This window comes from Neofelis nebulosa, chromosome 15, assembly GCF_028018385.1.
Source record: "Neofelis nebulosa isolate mNeoNeb1 chromosome 15, mNeoNeb1.pri, whole genome shotgun sequence".
In the NCBI taxonomy this organism is placed as follows: Eukaryota; Metazoa; Chordata; class Mammalia; order Carnivora; family Felidae; genus Neofelis; species Neofelis nebulosa.
In genome coordinates this window covers 63,984,900-64,008,751 of record NC_080796.1, presented here as the reverse complement: position 1 = coordinate 64,008,751, position 23,852 = coordinate 63,984,900, and positions in this window count along the sequence as shown.

Genomic DNA, 23,852 nt, shown 5'->3' with positions numbered 1-23,852 from the left:
GGGTCGGGATCTCCCTCCTCTTTCTCCCATCCGGCTGTCCCATCGTTGGCCTTTTACCCCGACCCCCACCCCCACCTGGGTCTTAGGCATAAACCCAACAAAAATATGTAAATAGCATTCAGGCAAAGAGAAGGGATGTCAAGAGGCGAGACATGATTAATTGCCAGATGTATTGTGCAGACGATAATTGCCATAAGAGTTGCGGGGAGACACAATGCAAGCATGCTAATGAGCCATTTCTTTTCCTCACCAGCAGTTGTCTTACTTGTCTCTTGTCTTTATTCATCACACTGGTTCTCCAAATGTGGTCCCTGGACCATCAGCATTTCCCGGTTAGAAATGCAAATGCTGGGGTCCCACCCCAGACCTGCCGAGTTAGGAGCTCAGGGGAGGAAAGTCCAAAGTCTGTGTTTTAACAAGCTCTCCAGGTGATTCTCTTCAACACCTAAGCTTGAAAGCCACAGGCCTATCCTTGGAAAACTCCAAACTCTTATGGCAAAAAGTGGTTTGAGTTAAAAGAAGTGAAAATAATTTTTATGAGCTAAAATAGGCAATACATTATTTAATACCTCACAGCTTCGGGATGTGGGTTTCATACCCACCACAAACTTACCTTGCCACTCAAAACCTACCACTTCACAGAGGCAGAGAGAGTCATTCCTTGCTACCTTCTACAGGGAATTCCTTCTCCCTAAACTCTAAAACATTCGGAGACAAAATCAAAGCCCCACGTTCGAAGACAAAAATCAAAACCCCATGTCAGATCTTTAAAGACAATAAGCATCAAAGTAGAGCCCAGATTCCGCTTTCTCTCAGCAGTTTCCCATTGTTTCATTCTTTACAGGGGAGAACCACAGGCAAGCAATTAGAGGCGGCTTGCCCACCAACCACTGTGCCAAAGACCTTGCAAAGATTCCCACTGAATCCTCATAACAACTCAGACTCAAGGTCACTCAGCTGGGAAGCAGCAGATTGAGGATCAGTGGGTGACCCGAACGGAGAGACTTGATGGTTTGTTCTCGTCCATTTAGTTACACGTTGTTTGGAACTGTTCACTCCTTCTAGTATATAGAGAATTTTGGTCTGTCTTCAAACGGCTCTTAGGCAGATCCAGGGCAAAGCACCCCTTCCTGTCCAGCTGGGGTTCTAACCAACCCCACGGTCCCTGTGCTTTCCAGTAAATGTTGGAAGAATGAGGAAGGGAGAACCTGTTTTCCCTCCATCACTCTCACCATTCCATGGAATCGAAGATGGGTCGTTAGGGATCATTCGTGCTTCCAGAGGTAGTTGGTGAGTAGTGAGAATCAGCTGGAGCTGTGGCTTTCCGTGGTCACCCCACCCTATCACAGAAATAGGGTCACTGTTTTCTTCCCATGCTTCAAACTTTAATGTTCTCTGGGTGCTCGTAGCAGGGGCTCCCAAGGCAAGAACCGAGGCTGCATTTATGTCCCCTCTGATCACAGCTCACTCTTCCGTCCTGATTCCTTGATTCTGTCTCCTCCCCCTGTCCCTCTGTATCTGTCCTTCCAGTTAAGCATATAATTGCTCAGGGAATGTGGAGGAAAACCTTTGGGTACATGCCGGATTCAGTGACTGGGCTAGGGAACTGTCATTGTCAGGATTTTCCAGAGAAACAGCAGTAATAAGATGTAGGTATATGCATAAAAAGAGATTTAGCATAAGGAATTGACTCACATGACTATGAAGGCTTGTATGTCCTAAATTCACAGTGTGGGCTGGCAGGCTGGAGACCCAGGAGAGCCGACGTTCCAGCTCCTGTCTGAAACTGGTCTGCTTCTGAACCAGGAAGAATGGATAATACAGATGAAGTTTAAAGGTAGTCTTCTGAAGAATTCTTTCTTGCTTGGGGGAGGCTGGCTTTTTTGTACTATTCAGGCCTTCCACTGACTGGATAAGGCCCACCCATACTATAGAAGGTGATCTGATTTACTCAAATTCCACCAATCTATCTATTTATTTTAAGATTTTATTTATTTTGTGTATTGATTTTGAGGAGAGCACAAGTGGGGAAGGGCAGAGAGGGGGACAGAGGATCTGAAGCAGGCTCTGTGCCGACAGGCTGACAGCAGTGAGCCCTATGGGGGGCTCGCACTCATGAACCAAGAGATCATGACCTGAGCCGAAGTCGGATGCTCAACCGACTGAGCCACCCAGGTGCCCCTTGAGATTTTATTGTTAAGTAATCTCTTCACTCAGTGTGGGACTCGAACTTACACCCTCAAGATCAAGAGTTACAGGCTCTACCAACCCCAAATTCCACTAATTTAAATGTTAATATCATCCAAAACACCCTCGCAGAAACACCAAAAATAATACTTGACCAACTATCTGGGCACCCTGTGGCCCAACTAACTTGACACATAAAATTAACCATCACAGGAACATATAAGATTAGGCTGGAATAAGAAAGCAAGTCTGTAAGTATGATCCATAGCTGGCTTATCCTGAAGGCTATGTCTGTCTTATTCACTAATTTTTTCCTCATTGACTGGTAGGATCCATAGCACATAACAAGTAAGAAATAAACATTGATTGAATGCATGAAATAAATATTAGTTCAAAATGAATGAAAGCTTCCTGACATCTAACAGAGAGAGATGTGAGAAGCTTTTTTAATGCTGCTCCTTGCCTGTAATCAGACCTCGTCTAAGAAGCACTCATTCTCTGGATCTGAAATTTACTATCTCTCCATAAACTCTAGTGGGAGACATGGAGAAATGAGGGGAAAGTCCAAGTGGCTGGCTTTAGGCTGCTCTTTGCAGAATGGAGGCAAGAAACTTCCCTCCCTCCTTTTCCTTTGTGACTGACCAATCAGGTGCCATGATCTACAACTGGGCTTCATTTGGTAATTCAGAGAAGATAATTAATCACCTCACACCACACACAGCAATGACCTATTTCTCCTGTTGGAGAGGAGAACTCTGTCAGCTTCAGAGGGGTTTTGATAAGTTAATAGATTGACCAGCTCCTCCTCCTGGGTCTGATTACAAGACGTGATGACCAGCTATCCTCCCAGTCAGGGAAAGCGGATTCCTAGAGTCCCATCGCTTAAGGCAGTTCATCTCAAAAATGGTGCTTAAGAATCAGCTGGGAAGCCACATAAAACCACAGGCTTTTGAGCCCTGCCTCCAGAGATTCAGTAAACCTGGGATGAATCTGCATTCTTACCAAGCAGTCCCAGGAGATACTGATATAGGAGGTATAAAGGACACACACATGTATCTGACTTACATGAAGGATGACATTAACTTCTTTCAAGGATCCACTCAATTCACAAAGAAAATGTTCATATCGCCTGAGAAACTTACTACCTGATGCCATATGTTATAATTTTTTGTTAATATTATTATTTTCATTTCAATAAACTTTACTGTTTATGGAGCATTACTTTTTAATTTTTTAAAAACTTAAAAAAAATTAAGTTTATTTATTTGTTTTGAGAGAGAGCGCAAGCGGGGTAGAGGCAGAGAGGGAGGGGAAGAGAGAATCCCAAGCAGGCTCTGAACTGTCAGCACAGAGCCCGATGCAGGGCTTAAACTCAAGAACTGTGAGATCGTGACCTGAGCCGAAATCAAGCGTGGGACACTTGACTGACTGAGCCACCCAGGCTCCCCTACATATACGTTTTTGATCCACCCTACCACCCTTTATGAAGTAGGAAGAGAGAGGTATAATTACCTCCATCAGACTGATGGGAAACTGAAATTTAGAGAGATTAGACTGGTACAAGAATGCTCAGCTAATAAGTGGCAAAATGATGACAAATTATTTGAGAACACCAAAATTATTTTTGTGTGGTCCCAAGAGTGAATAGGAGTCCAATTCTGGTACTTCCTCCCACACTTGAATCGAGCGTCATTTGTACAGTGTAGATGCTACTGGGTCCTGAATCCTTTAGAAGGAGAGTCAGAAGGAGCAGTGTGAAATCCCTTCTTGGAAAATTAATCAGGACTGTCCCTCTCCCGTCCCAGTCTGAATTCTGGCTCTGCACTTTGCCTGTTTCTTAGGGATTTCTATTGGGATTGTTCTCACCCTTTTCTATGCTTGTATTTACTCTTTAAGACATCGATGGTTCCTAAGTTTGTGTGAGCAGCTGTGGATACCCTGGTCTCCCTTCTCCAACTCCATATGACACTTCAGTATTGCTACTCCAAGTATTTGGGGCTGCCCCTCAGGACTTCCTTCCTGAACTCAGCTTTGCCACTGGTTTGAAAGCCACATTTGTCCTGCACAGGTGGCAGATAGTACTCTCCAGAGGAATTGAGAATTCTCATAATGGGAAATAGCATTTTTATTAGCAGAGAACACAGCTGTCCCATCTTTCGCTGTCATATATGAGGGCTCTTATGTGCCAATTTGCCCGGGAAAGTCTTGTTTTATGCCTGGTTTCTCAGTGTCATTATTAATAGCCTCCTTTTTCACTCTTGGAAGTGTCTCTCATCAGACAATAAATTGGACGGCCATCCTACTCATTTGACCTCTTTTTATAGGAATTCAGCTTCCATGTTTGAGAATCACTGTTGGCATTTGGTGCTTTTCTTAACGTTGGTTAGGCGACATTGTCCAGGGAGCTTGTTAAAAATAGATTCAAAGTCCCTCTATTCCCTTCCCACCCCCACCCCCCCCAAGAAACTACAGGAACAGCATATTTGGAGTAGAGATGCAGAATCCGTGTTCGAGAAAGTTCCCTGGTGATTCCGATCATGTTCTGCAGATCTAAGTTGGGCGCTTACTCCTCAGTTGTATTTCTGCTCTGCCACTTGGTAGCTGCATGACCTTGGGCAGGTTACTTCATTGCTCCATTTCCATTAGTGAGGGTAGGCAAACTGCTATAAAAAGCACCCTGTGAATCTCCGTGGCTTAACACAACATAGGTTTATTTCTCAGTCATGTCTTAGTCTGCAGATTGGAAGGAAAGCGGGTTCCATCTCACACAGATATTCAGGTCCAGACGCTTCTATCAGGCTCCACTGTCCCCTCAGACTTCTCTGCTGGATCCTCGAAGCCAGGGTGGCAAATGAAGGAAAAGAGGACTGGGGTCCTGCACCAGGTATGGGGGACTGCACGGGTTTTATGGGCTAAGACTGGGGCATACATGACATTCGCCCACAGTCTGCCGGACAAACTCAGTGACACGGTTGCCCCAACCATAAGGGAGGCTAAAAAAATGTCATGTAACTGTAGACCCAGGATAAAGGTGAGTGTTTGGATGAAAAATTATTCGGTGTCTGTCCTAGACTCCCAAACGCTTTCACGCAGGCAATCCATAGGGGACAGCCCCAAACCTAAGGCTCCATCCAGCCTCTGCACCTAGCTTAAGTCTAAGATCTTCAAGGGACACGCAGTCCTTTGTATCAAGTTCAGATGCAGCCTCTTCTAGGCTAGAGATCTGTGACTTCAGATTGAAAAGTAAACTTATACAGCCCCCTCCTCAATACATATAATGGGTTAGGGGAAGGATATCTTCAATAGGAAATCCTATTTAGAAAAGAGTAGAAGGGAGACATATAGCATTCACCCAGAGTTGCCAGGCACTAGGAAGGCTTCCTTCCCTGAGGTAGGAGAAGTACTTTCATTAGACCCTAATTTTGCTTTCTGGAAGGACTCCTTTGTTCCTCACTCCCTGTGGCCCCTGACACTGCCCTCTGTGGTGTTTTTTTCCCGATCAATAATCTGTCCGTGTCTGAAGGGAGCCCTGGGGTATGTGTCCCTTGGAGGTTTTTATAGAAGTCCACTTCCTACTGAAGCAAGCTTGGGAGCCCGGTGATTGTTTTACATCTTGGAAAATCCAGCCTCATGATTCCTTGGCCATACAATTCTTTCAAACACTTCATAGGCTTCTGGTATACTTGTGAGTTGCAGCAGCCACACCCAATGTTTTGACTAGATATAATCCTCAAACCTGATTTCCTTCTTTGCCTCCATCCTTTTCTCTCTCCCCCGGTGGCAGCTATCTTGACATCATCTGAGACAGTACAAACGAAGGACGCACCTAACCTGATTTCTGCCAATGGGCTCAGTCACCTTGTTCGGTTGAGGAGTGTGACTGTATCTTTGTCACTCACAGCTTTTTAATAATCTTACCTTCGGGGATCCAGAAACAGTTGTTTTTTTCAAATCGAATGCCCCACATTCCTGGACTTCTTCCATCCCCTTTGTATCACAGCTTGTAAATCGGCCAATTGATTCCTAATCTTCTTCTTCTTTTTTTTTTCCGGTCAGACCTTGTTGAAGACAGCCGATAATAGCAACACTTTCACCAGTGCTTTGGTATTTTCTAATAAGTTCCCCTGGAGCTACGGTTTCAATACACATGTAAACTGGCTTCCAAATTAAGGGAGGTGACAGGTGACATGAGTTGCCACCTTTCCAGCCTTGGATGTCAGTTTTCTCGCTACCCATTACCTAACTGCTAAGCCAATGTCAAGGCGCCGATGTAAGTATGCTAACATAACAAAACAACCAGAAAGAAATATTTATTTTCTGCTTACGTCACCGAGGTATGCTCTGCTCCACATATTCATTCAGAAACCCAGGCTCCTTCTATAGAGTGGTTCCAACATGTTCATAGCGCCTTGGAGTTCTCTGCCGGATCCTCTGCATTCATTTAGCAGATAAAGAGAGACAAGTGGGAGAATCGGGTGAGTTTTTATTGGCCGATGATATAGCACTTAGGCTCATATTCCCCTCGCTATCCCTAGCTGCAAGTGTGCTTGGAAAATATAGTCTAACTGTACCTTCAGGGAGAAAAGAGATAACTAACTGATAACTGATAAGTCTTTGCTTACCTTATTCGTGAAATGGGGATAATAATAGTATCCATCTCATAGGATGCTTGGGATTCCACAAAATAATTCAAGTAAAAAAGTCAGTCCAGCATCAGACTCACGGTAAATGACCGATATATATTATGCTATTTTGATTTTTTTAATGTTTATTTATTTTTGACAGAGAGAGAGAGACAGAGCATGAGCAGGGAAGGGGCAGAGAGAGACCGAGACGCAGAATCCGAAGCAGGCTCCAGGCTCTGAGCCGTCGGCACAGAGCCCAGTGCGGGACTGGAACTCACGGACCGCGAGATCGTGACCTGAACTGGAGTCGGACACTTAACCGACTGAGCCACCCGGTTTTTTATTATCATGTTTTTTATTATTATTTTGTACCTTTTCAGTGTTGACTGACACGCAACATTCTGTGTGAAATGTTTCTGCCTAACCTGAAATGATTAAGCTCGCAACTACTCAACCATTCTGCTATGAGAGAACGTCCACGGAAGCAGGATTCCCGCCTCAGAGATCCGGCCGCTGCAGAGTTCACAGAAACAGACGTTAGGCACTTTCAGTAGAGAGGGTCACACACGTGGGGACCCTCCACAGAAAGTCATCGTGTGAGAGGAGCTAGAAAAGGAAGTGTGAAGCTGTCAAGAGGAAGGAGGCGCGTGTCCCGAGGAAAGCTACAACTACTGAAATTCCGAGCCATCAAGCGTCACTTGGAGAAGAGGGCCGTCTACAAGTGCGCGAGTGTGGAACATCCCCTCTGTGGCCCGACTGTGATTGTGGCGGCAAGAGAGAGGACTTCGGGACCCAGTAGGGAAATGGGGCACAAGAAGCAGACAGCGCAGGGGAAACAATGAAGAAAAGTAAGGGGTTGGGTCCTGGTGGCATCGGGCAGGGCCCTTGAGACGCCAGGCCCAGCACGGTAGGATTGGGGCAGACAGCTCGACGACACAGAGGAAACGCCGCCCCTGACCCGGTGGCATTCCGTGCGTATTGCTCTTATCACGATTAGTGCCATCCTGTTCTCTGCTCTGACCACCTGGGGCTCCAATCTGATGTGTTGTTCTCCCATTTTGAACAAAAATCAGACTCTCAACTTTCCCCCATCCTCTGGGCTGTGGAGCCACGCATATCAGGCTCTTCAAGGGTTTGTAGATCTAGAAGCTCCAGAAAACAGTCACACCTTCTATGCCGGTCTCCCTTATTTAATCTTTTATTTTCCCCACTTAGATGCTGGAGTTTTAGGTTTACCAAAGCCTGAACCGAGATTTATTTACATTTTCTAGGGAAAGCAGAAACAAACCATTCTTTTTTTGTGGGGGGGGGGGGGGGCTTATTTATTTTGAGAGAGGGAGAGAGCAAGCTAGCATGCATGGGAAGGGAGAGAGAGAGAGAGAGAGAGAGAGAGAGAGAGAGAGAGAGAGAATCCCAAGCAGACTCAGCACTGTCAATGCAGAGCCCGATGTGGAGCTCAAATCCACGAACTGCCAGATCATGACCTGAACTGAAGTCAGACGCTTGACCGACTGAGCCCCCCAGTCACCCCAAAACCATTCTGGGCATTTCATCACAGGAGCTGGGATTGGTGGGAAGGAGAGAGAGGGAAAGCCTTTGGGAAATCCTCCTTTCCTTTTTCCTTTCCTCTTCTCACCCCAGCCCCACCAGTGAACATTCTGTCCTAAAATGGCTGCCTTGGTTTCCTGTGACTGCCACACAAATAACCACAAACGGGGTGGTGTGAACCACCAGAAACGTCTTCTTTCACGGTTCCAGAGGCCAGAAGTCTGAACCCAAGGTGTCAGCGGGGCGCGCGCTCTCTGAAGGATGCGAGCAAGAATTCTTTGCCTCTTCTAGCTTTGGGTGATGGCCAGCATTCCTGACTTGTGGCTGTATCATTCCAATCTCCCTGGAGTCACGTGGCCTCCTCTTCCGTCTGTGTGACATCTTTCCCTGCCCCGTTCTTTGAAAGATACTTGTCACTGGATTTAGTGACTCTCAGATAATCCAGGATGATCTCCTTATCTCAAGATCCTTAACTGAATTACGTCTGCAAAGACCCTTTTCCTAAATAAGGTTCCGGAGAATGGGTGTGGGCAGGTCTTTGAGTGGGCACCACTCAACCCACTATAATGGGCCAATGTGAAACGTGGGGTGAGGCCATTCCTTGGCAAGTGTAGGCAGGGAGGGAATGCAAGCAGTTAGGTGGAGAAAATCTGAGTAGCTGTAGAAATTTATCTATTAAATAAGAAAGGATAGAGGTGGGGAAATCTACCTTGTTCACCCCCAAAGAAATATTAAGATAATGAAAGCTAATATTTATTGGGTACCTACAAAATTCTAAGCACTACGCAAAATGCCTTGCATGTATTATCTAAATTAAACCCTTCATGACAATTCAAATGTGTAGTTACTATCTTTGACCTTATTTTATAGGTAAGGAACCTGAGACTTGCTGAAGGTCACGTAGCTAGTAAATGATAGGGCCTGGTTCAAGCCTCGCTGTGTGTCTCCCTCGGGGCCGTGCTCTAAACACTGTGCATTACCGCCTCATACTGGAATGTGCTAGGTATGTGAAACAGGTAACCTCCACTCAAGCTAGGAAGAGAAATTGCCTCCAAAGTCTTCACCGTGACTAGACCTTCCCGACAGCCACACTCTACCAATCCACTCTGGTTCACGTCTCCACCTTTCCCCTCTAACCACTCAGGACCACATCTCCACTGCTTCAGTATATATGAAAGGCTATGATCCACAACCCCACCCATTGACCAACCCACATTAACGTGCCATCAGCCATCAGGAAATCCTTTGTCTAACGTAAAGCCTTCTGGCTCTAGTTGAAACTCATCTTTTCCAAGCTTGCTATCATCACAGTTATTCACTTTTGATCCTTTTTCTTTGTTTGTTTAAGTAGGCTCTACACCCAATGTAGAGCTTGAATTCACTACCCGAGATCAAGTTGTTGTATTTTGTAAACTTAACCCCAAAATCTTTATTTCAGACTTTCAACTTCATACCACCTTCATTTTAAAAACATTCTTTTTTTTTTTTTTTTTTTTTTTTTAAACGTTTTTTATTTATTTTTGGGACAGAGAGAGACAGAGCATGAACGGGGGAGGGGCAGAGAGAGAGGGAGACACAGAATCGGAAACAGGCTCCAGGCTCCGAGCCATCAGCCCAGAGCCTGATGCGGGGCTCGAACTCACGGACCGCGAGATCGTGACCTGGCTGAAGTCGGACGCTCAACCGACTGCGCCACCCAGGCGCCCCAAAAACATTCTTGATTAATTTATTAAAATTAGTTTTGGGGTGCCTGGGTGGCTCAGTGGGTTAGGCATTTGACTTTGGCTCAGGGCATGATCTCGCTGTTTCTGAGTTCAAGCCCTATGTCGGGCTCTTTGCTGACAGTTCAGAGCCTGGACTCTGCTTTGGATTCTGTGTCTCCTTTCTCTCTGCCTCTCCCTCCATCTCTCTCTCTCTCTCTCTCGCTCTCTTTCTCTCTCAAAAATAAACATTAAAAAAATAATAAATTAGTTTTTATAATGCCTCTTTGAAGCATTTCCTTTCTTTTAAAAAAAAAAAATTTAATGTTTATTTATTCGAGAGAGAGACAGAGTATGAGTGGGGGAGGGTCAGAGAGAGAGGGAGACACAGAATCTGAAACAGGCTCCAGGCTCTGAGCGGTCAGCACAGAGCCCGATGCGGGGCTCGAACCCACCAACTGTGAGGTCATGACCCAAGCCGAAGTCGGACGCTTAACCGACTGAGCCACCCAGGTGTCCCCAAAGCGTTTCCTTTCATTGGTAAACTTTATTTATAATTAATATTAAAAATAAAAGAAATTGTAGGGGCACCTGGGTGACTCAACTGGTTAAGCGTCCAACTTCAGCTCAGGTCATGATTTCACAGTTTGTGGGTTCGAGCCCCACGTCGGGCTCTGTGCTGACCGCTCAGAGACTGGAGCCTGCTTCAGATTCTATGTTTCCCTCTCTCTCTCTCTGCCCCTCCCTCACTTAACGCTCTCTCTGTCTCTCAAAAATGAATAAACGTGAAAAAAAAAAAAAAGAATAACTATTACATGAAAAGGACATAGATTCATGTGTCCCAATCTGGATCTGCCAGATCCAGTCATTAATATCTGGAAAATCTGACCCAAACTGATAGTTCTCTGCCCATCCAGGGTCATTTAAAACCCAGTGACATGTTCAACTTTCTGGCTGACAGTCATTCCATCCTAGGAGTATGACTTTCCTATCTACCTCTGACCCTTCTGGGTCCCTCTTCCCCACAAGATGGCTGACTGTCACTGTGACTCTGGAAGTACACTCGCCCCGCCCAAGTCCTCACTTTCTGTGTGTCGTAATACTTTAGAAACCATCCCACAGCTTTTGTTTAACGGGAGCCACAACTTAACACAGGCCTTGGGGCTTGAGGCGGCCGATTTCATTTAACGAAGCTTTCGCTATTCCCCTTTAACTTTGAAGAGCAAGGCTCCGTTATTTTCAACAGGTAGACAGACTCCTTCCTTTTGTGGCTTCTTCATCATCAATACTTTTTTTCTTTGCAGTGATACCAGTTCACTTAGGTTTAGATGTAGGCGACTCTTGGCGTATTTGGAGTCCTTTGTTTTCTTTCTCTGCAGACTTTTGCTCAGTCACCAAATTTGTTGGGGCCCCAATTCCCGGCAGGTGCCTAAGGTAGGCGAGGCTGCGTGCCATGTGCTCTGTCCCTGCCCTGCTTCCACCTGAAAAGCACAGCCTCTTATCTGTCCTGTAGGTTGGCATTCTGCTATGGACTAAATATTCGATCTCTCCTCCACCGCCAAATCCACACGTTGAAGCCCTAATCCCTAACGTGATGATATTTGGAGGTCAGGCCTTTGGGAGGAAATAGGCCATGAAGGTGGCGTCTTCCCGAATGGAACTGGTGCCCTTGTGAGAAGACACACGAGAGAAACAACCTCTTTCTCAGCCACGGGAGGACACTGCAAGAAGGCAGCCATATGCAAACCAGAAGGAGGACCCTCACCAGACCCTGCATTGTCAGCACTTGATTTTGGACTTCCCAACCTCCAGAGCTGTGAGAAATAGATGTTTGCTGTTTAAGGCACCCAATCTATGGCATTTTGTTACAGCAGCCCCAAGCTGACTAAGAAAGGCTCTGAATACAATTTGGTTATGGGGAAAAAAAGGAGATGCATTTCTTTCAAAGTCCAACAATCAAGGATGGCGGGGCAAGACCTCTCTGGGAGACTGGAAAGTGTAGAGCCATGTGGTAGACCTTCGGTCTGTTGGTGCAATTTCGTATTCTATTATCCCTTATTCTCTCTACATTGTGTGAAGAGTTCTTACCACGGAGAGATACGCAACGGTTTTGTAGAGGGCACTTTTCCAGATTTCTGATCCTAGCCAGTGAAAACACCTCTATATCATAACCAGAGGACACTTGAACACAAAGATTAAACACCATTAACAAAAACACAAGGCAATACGGAGGGAGATCATGCTAGGAGCCTCCAAATCAAGATCATGCACAAATTTCCTCCTTTCCTCCCTTTCTTTCTCCCACCAACACCTGCAAAAGGATTCGAGCCCCTTATTTTACATCTTCCTTCTTGCCTGTCATCTCCAGAGATCTGCAACATTGCCAATTTTGCAGTAATCACGACAAGGTCATTGTGCCATCGTAATTTTTTTAAACATCTGCCAAAAAGTTTATTATGTTAGTTGGAATTCTCTCTTTTTCAGTCTGTTTCTAGCCATGCTTCATTTTGTTTGCCTTAGAGTGTCTGGAAGCGATTCTTGAGGAATAAATAAATAAACAATGGGACAAACTGAGAAGAAGTAATAGAAAAAATATGCTAACAAAATGTGAATGCGACTTCGGAGCTGAGGCTGTATTTAAATATAGCCCGCTGATTAAGGTTTCATTTTTTGAGCAGTTTGGACAGACATTTGTTAGGAACACAGATGTGCCAAAAGCCTTCTCGAGTAAATATTGACTTCAGTTAACAGAGCCTAACATTTCCTCCAGCTTCTCTGACACTAGTAAGACACTTGCTTCATCGTGTGTGCGTGAAGGTGGGAGGGGAGACAAGCGAACAGATGGCTGCTGGCTGCGGGCGGAAAAATGGGCAATAGTCCACAGAGGCTAGAACTTTCCTCAATGCAGTGGTTCCCAAGTCTGGGGCAGGATTGAGAAAATACGTACAGGTTTCTGGCCAGGTTCCAATTCGGAAAGTTTGGCAACTGTCCAGGCATCTGTATATTTGGTTAAAGTCCCCAGGTGGTTTGGATATATGGGTGGGTCTGGGGGATTGTAGTTCTCAAGGCCCCTCACACAGTTACAGCTACTGGTCTAGCACCTACATCAGCAGCACTCGTGGGGGCCAAGAGGGAATAAGACGTGCGTGAAGGATGCATGAACCTTACGTTCCACAGAGAAGGTCCTTCAAGGTTAGGGTCGGAGCACATGGCCACTGTGTCCATTTCTTGCATAAATAGCAGAATTTATCCTCCGGGCTGCCAATCTGGCACCCATTTGGAGCATTAAATTCACTCAGCAATTCAGAAAGGGAGGCTTTTTAAAAACACGATTTCGGTTAGGGTAGGCTTCAGCTGAGAATTGCCCATATGCTCTTTGTTGTAGACAGCTGTGCTTGCTCGAACACTAACAACAGTGCATAACTACACCTTGTGTTTTCTGTATCAAGGATCTCAAGGTTCTTAGGAAAATCGGTCAGTTGATCTTAGGAAATGCCAACCATAGTCAGGATAATAGGAAAACTACAGGAGCTCACCAGACATGGGATGGAACACGGATCTGCCAATTGCTGGCCGTGACCACGGACACAGCTGCTTAGTCCCGCTTCTTCAGTGCCCTGCTCTGCGTAACAGAGGTAACAATAGTAGTACGTCAAATACAAAGTTATCGTGAAGTTATAATAACACGATGCAGGTAAAGTCCCATGTCATTGTCCGGCACAAAGGAATCAGTCAAAAGGGTCAGCTAACGGAGAGATCATGATTACGATTAGGATTATGCTGGACACAGTCAATACTCCATACATCATCATGATGACTATGACGATGTCAACTGAGATTATTCTTCCAACCCATCATTTCCACCCACCGCCACCTCTGAGGATTTAAAGTGAAGCAACTAGACATGCTGCTCTTCAGTGTCAAGTTTATACGAGATGGGTTGTGAAACAACGCAGCAGACAGGCAGCCGTAAGTTCTCCCTCTGCGTAATAACGCCAGTGAAAGTATTTCACAGGAGGGGCACCTGGGTGGCTCAGTCAGTTAAACATCTGACTCTTGATTTTGGCTCAGGTCATGATCTCATGGTTGTGGGATCGAGCCCCACATCAAGCTCCGTGCTGGGTGTGGAGCCTGCTTAAGATTCTCTCTCCCTCTTCCTCTTCCCCTCCCCCACTTGTTCTCTAGAAGTCTCCGTCTCTCTCTCTCTCTCCCTCTCAAAAAAATATTTCACAAGAAAGAGAGTTAAAGTTATGTCAACGGAGGAATAACAATTTCTCCTGAAGACCCAAAAGAGGAAATCAATCTTCATGATGGTGTTTGATTTTCAATACATTTGAGGCAACTAGGCACAGTTTGGAAAAGACGCTCTAGAGTTTCTACCTCCCCGACATGAGACTGGATCCCGAGGGACAGGCAAACAGACAGATGGTCCCCCACCCCTCCACCATTGATATTCAGTCGTGAGGCTGTGGAATGTAAAAGGCCTGAAGGAGAACTTGCAACCTGATCTAGAGGGAAGGCATTCAGAGAACAGGTAAGGACACTGGAAGTGGCAAGCGGTAAAAGAAAAAGGGCCCTTAGAAGGGTGGGGGGGAGTGAAATGTTTGGCATGAAGCAAAGTCTGCAAGGCACCCTCAAATTGTTTAGTAAACATCAAGGTAAGCCTCTCCTAGCAGATCTAGGAAGTGAGAGCTTGAACCTCATGGAATCTGGAGGGGCCAAGGAAATAACCTGGAGGAAATGCCAATTCTCCCTTCATTCTTAAAGGTTCTGGTCACGAATTCCAATGTGTGTGTGTTGGAGTGGGAGGGTCCCCCCCACATTCAAACAATTCTCAGACATCTGCTGGGGGTCCTACAATTCAACTCAATTCTGACACTATCTACCCAGAAATCATAACAGATCCCACAAGTGAAGGGCCCATTTCCTCATTTTCAGATGCCATTTGCAAGTTCAGGGTGTCATGTGTGCTTCAGACTGGCCATAGATTGATGTTTCCATAACCTCCTCCTTGCATGGGATTAATTTGCCACAGTGACTCACAGGACTTAGAAAAACATTTTACTTACGGATGGGAAACATCAGGCAAGGTATGGGGAAAGAGCGAGGAGCCTCCACCCCCTCTCCAAGTGTGCTGCTCTCCCCAGATGTCCATGTACTCACCTGGAAGCTCCCCAAATCCTATCCTTTTGGGTTTATATGGAGGCTTCATTACATAGGCATGATTGATTACATCATTGGCCATTGGCAATTGATTTAACCTCAAGCCCTCTCCCCTCCCCAAGGTCAAGGGGTGGGACTACAAGTTCCAACTCTCTAAACATATAGTTGATTCTTCTGGCAAGCAGCCCCAACTTTACATGTGGTCCAAAGTCATCCCATTAACATAACAAAAGACATAAGACTTCTTTACCCTCTCATCATTCAGGAAATTCCAAGGCTTGTAGGATCTCTGTGCCTGAAATGGAAATGAGGATGATAGATAGATAGATGATAGATGATAGATAGATAGATAGATAGATAGATAGATATAGATATATGATATAGATAAAGATATTCATTTCTTATTATCAATCACAATATCACAATCTTCTTCTCTACTCTGTGCAACTTTAGAATGATCACCTAAAGCCCCTCATTATAATGTCTTGTGCTTTTAATGAGGTCCCCTATGAGGTTACTTTAGGGAAAGTCAGGAAGGACAATGTTTCTTCTCATTGTTCCATGGGACCAACCCCCCATCGTGGACCAGGGGACAGCAAGATGTGACCATATAACCTCTCATCCAGCACTGCCTAGACCCTTAAAAAGGATAGTTGGAGACACACTCTCGTGGACAGAAAAGGAAGAGACCTATAGGTGTTGTAGGACCTAAAGGCGGCCCGAACTATGTTACAGTCAAAACTTTTCCAGAATTTAAGTAATTAACCATTTGAGCCTATTACTAAAGATGTTTGTGAATTTTCCAGAAACCTTTTAAATACATAGACCATCACCTTGCATGGTTTAGGTTTTCATCTTGCCTTGACATGAGAAGCTACACCAGCTGACCCCTTAGATCTTCATAGGTTATGCCCTTTCTGCTCACCTATGACCAGCAGAAAAAAGGCCATATAAAAAGTGACAATGTCCAAAGTAGCTTCACATCAATATCTCATTTTATCCTCAAAACCTCATTATCACCAGCAAATGAAGAAACTGGGGTTCACAGAATTTCACGTGCTCCAGGTCACAAGGCTGCTCTAGAAATTAGACTCACACTCAAGGCTCCTGACCCCAGTTTCATATCCATTGGTTTTGCCATTCTGATTCCCCCCTCCCAGGGAGGGTCAGCAGTGACCAGAAGTTTCCTCATCTCCTAGGAAGAGGGGAAGAAGAGAGCACCAAACACAAACTGGTCTGTGTGGTTTTAACACATTTGAATGAAAACATAGAAATTCAGCTTCTCGTACAAATGGTTTTTTACCTTTCTGTTTTGTTTTGTTTTGTTTTGTTTTGTTTTCCACGCAAATAGTTATTGAACCCTTTTATTTACTCAAATATTTCCTTCTCCCTTCTGAGTGGAGCACTGTGCTGGGCACCATGATGCTGGTAGACATGGGCCACTGCACCGAACGTCGGCCGCTGGGCTTTTGAACAAGAGTGTCGGATAGGGCAGTAGGTCAGAGTGTATTTCAACTGGGAGCCACTTGATCTTTGACGGAGGCAAAGTGTGGTTGGATGCATGGGCTTGTTCGTGTCACGGTCAATGGTAGAATTCAAGCTCTGACATTCAAGATAGCTTGACCAGCAGAGAAGCACGACACAGATCTTAAGCTGAAGACGGGACAGCAAGGCAGGATTTAGCCACTGGGAGAGATGGAACCCATGTTGCTCTGAGCCTAACACGAGACTCAAGCCAGTGATCCCCGAGGTCTACTTGGGTTAAAATGTCTTTTAAAGTAGGACCAGCCCATGACATCCATTCTGCTTCCCCAGCATCAGACTGCGTTCTCTCCTTAATTATTGGTGCCTAGTGTCATTGCCAAGTTCTACAGAAGGTGTGGTGTGTGTGTGTGTGTGTGTGTGTGTGTGAAAGAGAGAGAGAGAGAGAGAGAGAGAGAGAAAGAGAGAGAGATGACCTCTCACTGGGAAGCTGTTCTTCCAACTCAGGGCTTGAGAACCACAGAGTCCTAAGGTGTATCCTTGACTCTCAGGTCCTCATAAATGTCATGTGTACTTTGAAATGTGTAGTCACTGGTTTGTAAGAAACAGAAACAAATAGTAGGAGAGTAATGAGAATGAAGATTGGAAAAGGTAAGGTTTGGGTCAAATACAATTTGGACCTAGAGCGACAGGTCAAGGGAAGGTTTTGGGAAACTGTTTATTTTTTTCTTTTGGAAATGTTGGAAACTATCTGGATGTTTCGCCTCTTAGAAACCAGAGATATACGTAGCTGACTACTCTTCAGCCAAAGATTTTGACAGCATTTAAACATTGTTTTTGTACATTGGCCACAATTTACGCCAGGAATGCATTCCCCGAAGGTTGTGTTCAAGTCACATGTTGCAAATCAGATCACATTTTTACATGTGCTCAGGGACCTTGCTGTGGGGGGAAAAAAAAACAACCTTATAAGCATTTTAATGTATGTGTGTTTGTGTGTGCGCATGTATGCATACAGCAAATTTGTCTTGGCTTAAAGTGGGGTAAAGTTTTACTCATCCGCTAAATTTATCATTGATTAAACTCTTTGCTGTCCCCTCCAAGGATTTAATAATGGCTTGAGAGAGTAAAAAACACAGCCCTGCGTATCTGCCTAATAGACAGGAAGAACCAGTTCATTGTCATTTACTTCATGCCCACCGTAAGCTATCTGAGGTGGAAAAAATGTCTAAAGACAGTGTGCTTTATCTTTAGGGGTATAAGAGGGAGGAGGGAAAGAGCTAACTGGAATCTCCCCAGATGTCTGTGTGGAATATTGTTTGTCTGCTTTGAAGGACGAGGTGAGCTGGTGAGATGAGTGGGGAGGGAGAGGCCTGCCCTGCAGGGGAGAGGAGGGGAGGGGGGAAGAGAAGGAGGGGGAGGGAAGGGAAGGAGGGGGAGGGAAGAGAAGGAGGGGGAGGGAAGAGAAGGAGGGGGAGGGAAGAGGAGAGGGAGGGAAGAGAAGGAGGGGGAGGGAAGAGAAGGGGGAGGAGACCGTTAATCCAACTCCAGAAACTCCTCCACAGATCAAAGAACCGTTTTGCTGAAGTTCTGCTCCCGGACCTTTCTGAATTACTCAGCTCAGCCAGACAAAAATGAGCCTGTTGCTTGAATTACCCAGCTCACTGCTCCTGCTTCCCGTTTTGCTTGGTCAGCAGGAACCTTACGCCCGCAGAAGCCCCGCTCACATTTGCACGCAGCAGCCGTCCGTTTGTTTTGCAGCTGGCACAGGCTGGCTGGACCTCCTCTGAGTATTTTTCTGGTCATCCTGAACTTGAACAAGCCTTTTAACTAGCTCCCAACTCAAGGCCCTTTTCTCCCAGGACGTTCTGTCCTGGGATAACTTGTCCCGGGGCAGAGATTAGCATGGTGCCAGGGCGATAAAGGCGCTGCCAGGGCAGAGGTGGGGCCGCACGGCCCACCTGTCCCGGATGCACGTTCACAGGCTCCCAGCCCCCCTGCACGGCCTCCCTGTCCGCGCAGGTTCATCATCCATTGCACACCGTGACCCACTGTGGGACACGGGTCATCTGTCTGACAATAAAACTGTCCGACTGGGACTGTTTGTCAACCCTGGAACAAATTCATAGCAAGTCTGAGATTATATTCACGTGGTGCTTCAACAGGCATTTAATGCAACCCAATGACTAAAGCATTCCACTAACGATCTAAAATTCTATGAGTGTCAGTTTTTGCAAAATTGACTGGCTGTTGAGTGCTGTGTTGGCACTTCTCGTGACTAGCTTGTCCCCAAAGACAGGATTTTCTTCTCCTTCCCAAAACAAACGTGCCCTTGGAGAGTTCAGGGAAACCAAGCACCTCAAGATCCAGGGAAAAAGCAATTGGGGAGGGGGAGGTGACTTAAAGGGATTTTTTTTTTTCTTTCAAATGTGCATTTGGAATCACACCGTTTAAGGACAATGGCATGAGAAGAGGAGCGAAACTCCATGCACAGAGCAGGGATAAAAGGAGCTGAAATATCCCCCCGGAATAATTAATTATTCCCTTGCAGAGAATCTTGCCATCCTCGGCACCCAGTCAAATAGATCCTTCTGGGAGATTTCCCTCCGTGAAGCCACTTCTAGCACAGCTGTATAAGAAGAGAGTCTGACCTTTGAAGAATTCCCATATGGTCTCACCCGGCTCGTAACACGATAATAAAAATGTCTACTTTTAATTTTAGTTTTAAATGTTATTTTTATTTACTGAGCAGTTCCTAAGCACCGGGCCTTGGGTTAAGGATTTTGCAAACATCATCTTCTTCCATTCATTTGCAGAACAACCCTATCAGATCTGTATTTTTATTCCCATTTTCCAGATGAGGCAACTGAACCTTTGTGGCAGACGTGCCTTGTTTTTCGTCCACTGAGCTCTCCTCCTTCCTTTGTGGACCAGCCTTTCTTCCACGCGATAGGCAGCCTGGGGTTAGCTATTTATTTATTTACTTATTTACTTACTTACTTAAATTTAAATCGACGTTAGTTACCATACAGTGTAATAATGGTTTCAAGAATAGAATTTAGTGTTCTTCACTTCCATGTCACACCCAGTGCTCATCCCAGCAAGTGTCCTCCTTAATGCCCCTCCCCCATTTAGCCCATCCCCCCCACCCAACTCCCCTCCAGCAAACTCCCCTCAGTTTGGTCTCTGTATTTAAGAGTCTCTTATGGTTTGCCTCCCTCTCTGTTTTATATTATTTTTGCTTCCCTTCCCTTATGTTCATCTGTTTTGTTTCTTAAATTCCACCTATGAGTGAAGTCATGTGATATTTGTCTTTCTCTGACTGCCTTATTTCCCTTAGCATAATACCCTCTAGTTCCATACACGTAGTTGCAAATGGCAAAATTTTATTCTTTTTAATTGCCGAGCAATACTCCATTGTATATATAAACCACATCTTCTTTATCCATTCATCAGTCTATGGACATTTGGGCTCTTTCCATACTTTGGCCATTGTCGATAGTGCTGCTGTAAACATTGGTGTGCATGTGCCCCTTCGAATCAGCACCCCTGTCTCCTTTAGATAAATACATAGTAGTGCAATTGCTGAGTCATAGAATATTTCTATTTTTGATTTTTTGAAGAACCTCCATGCTGTTTTCTAGAGTAGCTGCACCAGTGTGCATTCCCACCATCAGTGCAAAAGGCTTCTGCTTTCTCTAGGCTGTGAGGGTTTATTGCATTTAAAAATAATTTTTTTTTTTTTACCATTTATTTATTTTTGAGAGACAGAGAGAGACACAACATGAGCAGGGGGAGAGAGAGAGAGAGGGAGACACAGAATCTGAAGCAGGCTCCAGGCTCTGAGCTGTCAGCACAGAGCCTGATGCAGGGCTTGAACCCACCAACTTCGAGATCATGAGCTAAGCCGAAGTCGGATGCTTAACCAACCGAGCCACCCAGGTGCACCAAGGCTGTGAGGGTTTAAATCCCAGCTCTGCCCAATCACAGAACCACACAGAGAGGCATGGGGCCAACATGGACCAATTCGAATCTCCATCCTGAGAATATGAATTCTGAGTGGAGACACTCCAGATGTCAAAAGCAGTTACAACAGAGCTGTTAGAGCCCAGTGCTCAGAGGCGAGAGGCTCAACATCACGGCCAAGATCCCGGGAACTGCACTAGATACTGTCCTTCATACAGCCCCCATTTTAGCTCTTCCCTTTGATTCTGGGAACGGTCCTGTTTCCTCGCAGCAAACTCTTTTCGGGGAGTGCTTGCGTTAGCCAGAGCTAACTATTCCGCGCGGCCCAAGAACAGCAACTGATACACTTCAGAGTGTCCAGTAATTGCTTAGATCTCACAGGTACTAACTGGCAAAGTTGGGGTTTGAACTGGGCCAGTAGACTACGAAATTCCACAAGTAGCCATTAGTTACGCTGATTCATTTACCCTGTCTCATGCACCTCACGGCTTTTGTGGTTCTTGTAGCAACAGGTTTTGCGATTTTTGCTTTTCTGCTTAAGACGTTGGCCAGCTTATTACTAGTCCAACACCTCAGCCAATACTAGGGTTGTTTTGTTCGGTTTCTTAATTTCTGCCAGGAAGTACGTTAGTAATACTAATCCTGTAATGTTGAACGACTTACCTCACCAATCTGGGTGTCTGCCTCCTCACACATTGATGACATAAAAGGGCAGAGGGAAAGTCATATAATTACAGGGAACCTTCAAAGGAAGAAGGATGCAGGTAATTGGAGGGTCCTCTCTGCTGAGCGGAGGCGAGAGAAGATGGTCAGGTGAGCTTATGGTTGCTGAGGCACAACCAAGCTGCCTCACGGCCTGAGGGAAGATGATCCAGGGCCTTGAAGATGGGGGACGACTGGACTCAATCTTAATGGTTTTCAAACTTTCACTCATGTTGTTATGTCAAGGTTTTCTGAGCATGCATCTCCCAGATAGAGTTCATTATTTTTGTAAATAATCAATAGTTATGGGGCGCCTGGGTGGCTTAGTTAAGCAACAGACTCTTGATTTCAGCTCAGATCATGATCTCACAGGTCGTGAGATCGAGCCCCGTATCTGGCTCTGTGCTGACAGTGTGGAGTCTGCTTGGGATTCTCTCTCTCCCTCTGCCCCTCTCCAGCTCTCTCTCTCTCTCTCAAAATGAATAAACATTAAAAATAAATAAATAGTTACTACTGAAGCATTATGTCATGTTATAAAATATATGCAAAAAATAAAATTCAAGGATACATTTAAAAGCATAAACGGGGCGCCTGGGTGGCTCAGTCAGTTAAGCGTCCAACTCTTCATTTCGGCTCAGGTCACGATCTCACGCTTCATGGGTTCGAGCCCCACGTCAGGCTCTGTGCTGACAGCACAGAGGCTGCTTGGGATTCTCTGTCTCTCCCTCTCTCTCTCTCTGCCCCTCCCCCATGCTCTCACCCGTGCACACATGTGCACTCTCTCTCAAAATTAATAAATAAACATTAAAAAAATAAAAGCGTAAACATCGTATTTTGTTTCTGTATCTGCACGATCAGTGCATCCACACTCACTTTGGACACCACTGATCAGGGATCAAGAGAAAGAGATCCTTGTAATAAGTCCAGATAAATTCTTTTGGACCATGATTTTTGCTGAAGGATTTTTTAAAAACATTTACTTATTTATTTATTTATTTATTTATTGAGAGAAAGAGAGAGAGAGAGAGAGAGAGGGAGTGTGTGTGTGTGTGCAAGCAGTGGAGAGGGAGAGAGAATCCCAGGCAGGCTCCGTGCTGTCAGCTCAGAGCCCACCCCGGGGCTTGATCTCATGACCCGTGAGATCATAACCTGAGCTGATATCAAGAGTCAGACATGCAGCCAACTGAGCCACCCAGGCGCCCCTGCTGAAGGATTTTATTTATTTATTTATTTATTTATTTATTTATATATTTTTTAATGTTAATTTATTTTTGACAGAGAGAGAGACAGACAGAGTGTGAGCAGGGGAGGGGCAGAGAGAGAGGGAGACCCAGAATCCGAAGCAGGCTCCAGGCTCCGAGCTGTTAACACAGAGCCCTGTGTGGGGCTCGAACTCGCAAACTGTGAGATCACGACCTGAGCCGAAGTGGGACACCCAAGCGATTGAGCCACCCATGCACCACCCACCCCCCTGCCCCCGCCGCTGAAGGATTTTAAAAGGCCCTCCCCTACCCCTGCAGTCTGCATAAAAAACCAATGTTCATAATTACTAATTTAGCACGTATCGTATTACATGAATTCATTTTTTAATTTGCATTTTTCTATCAAATGGTAACATTCTTGGGGGCAGGAGCCATGTCATATGTATCTTTGCATTCTCAGTGGACAGCTCTAACACGGTTCTACAGCACAAGTAGTTGCCCTATAAACAGTGTGTCATTTAATAGAATGCTGCTCCGTTTGTAACTTTCCTTCCAGAGCAGTCGGCCCAGACGTCTGCACTCCTTCATGTGGGTCAGGCCTGGGCCAGTGCTGAGGTCCTTGCAGAGGCTGGCTAGTTCCAGCCCAGCAGCCTTGCTCATCAACAGCAAACGCTCAACACATTTTCGACATGAACAAATACAAATATCAAGAAAGCAATGTCTAAAATGGCAATATATTAAAAGCTATCTTTGCCTTTAGATATAATCTCTATTGGAAGAATGGCCCAGATTTCCAAAATGGACCTTCTGATTTTACTGCACGGTGGAAAAGACATTCATGTGTGTCTCTGGGTCCTCCCTGGAGCTATCAGGAAAGAACCCCATGTGGCCTCAGGATCTCTCCATGGTGAATTGCATTTCTCGGGTCTGTGGTTCTTAGGTCTGGAGGCATTTAGGGTTCACAGTCAAGGCCTTTCATTGTGCTCAGGTCAGGAAACCACACACATGTTTCTTGGTTTCTCTAACCCTTTGACCCTATTTTATTAATTTATGGAGGCGTAGGTTGTATCTCACATTTTTGCGCGGTTACGCAACTCAGTCTTCCTTGGCATCCCAGAAACAGCCTGGGAAAACTCACAATTGCAAGCTTTTCTCTTTCCCCGAGGAGGAAGTAGAATTCCATTCCTTTGTCCCTGCCGTTTTGCCCCACAGAGGACAGAGCTGTGTACAACAGTTGACCAAGTAAAGTACTACACTCACGTCCTTGGGGAGGGAAC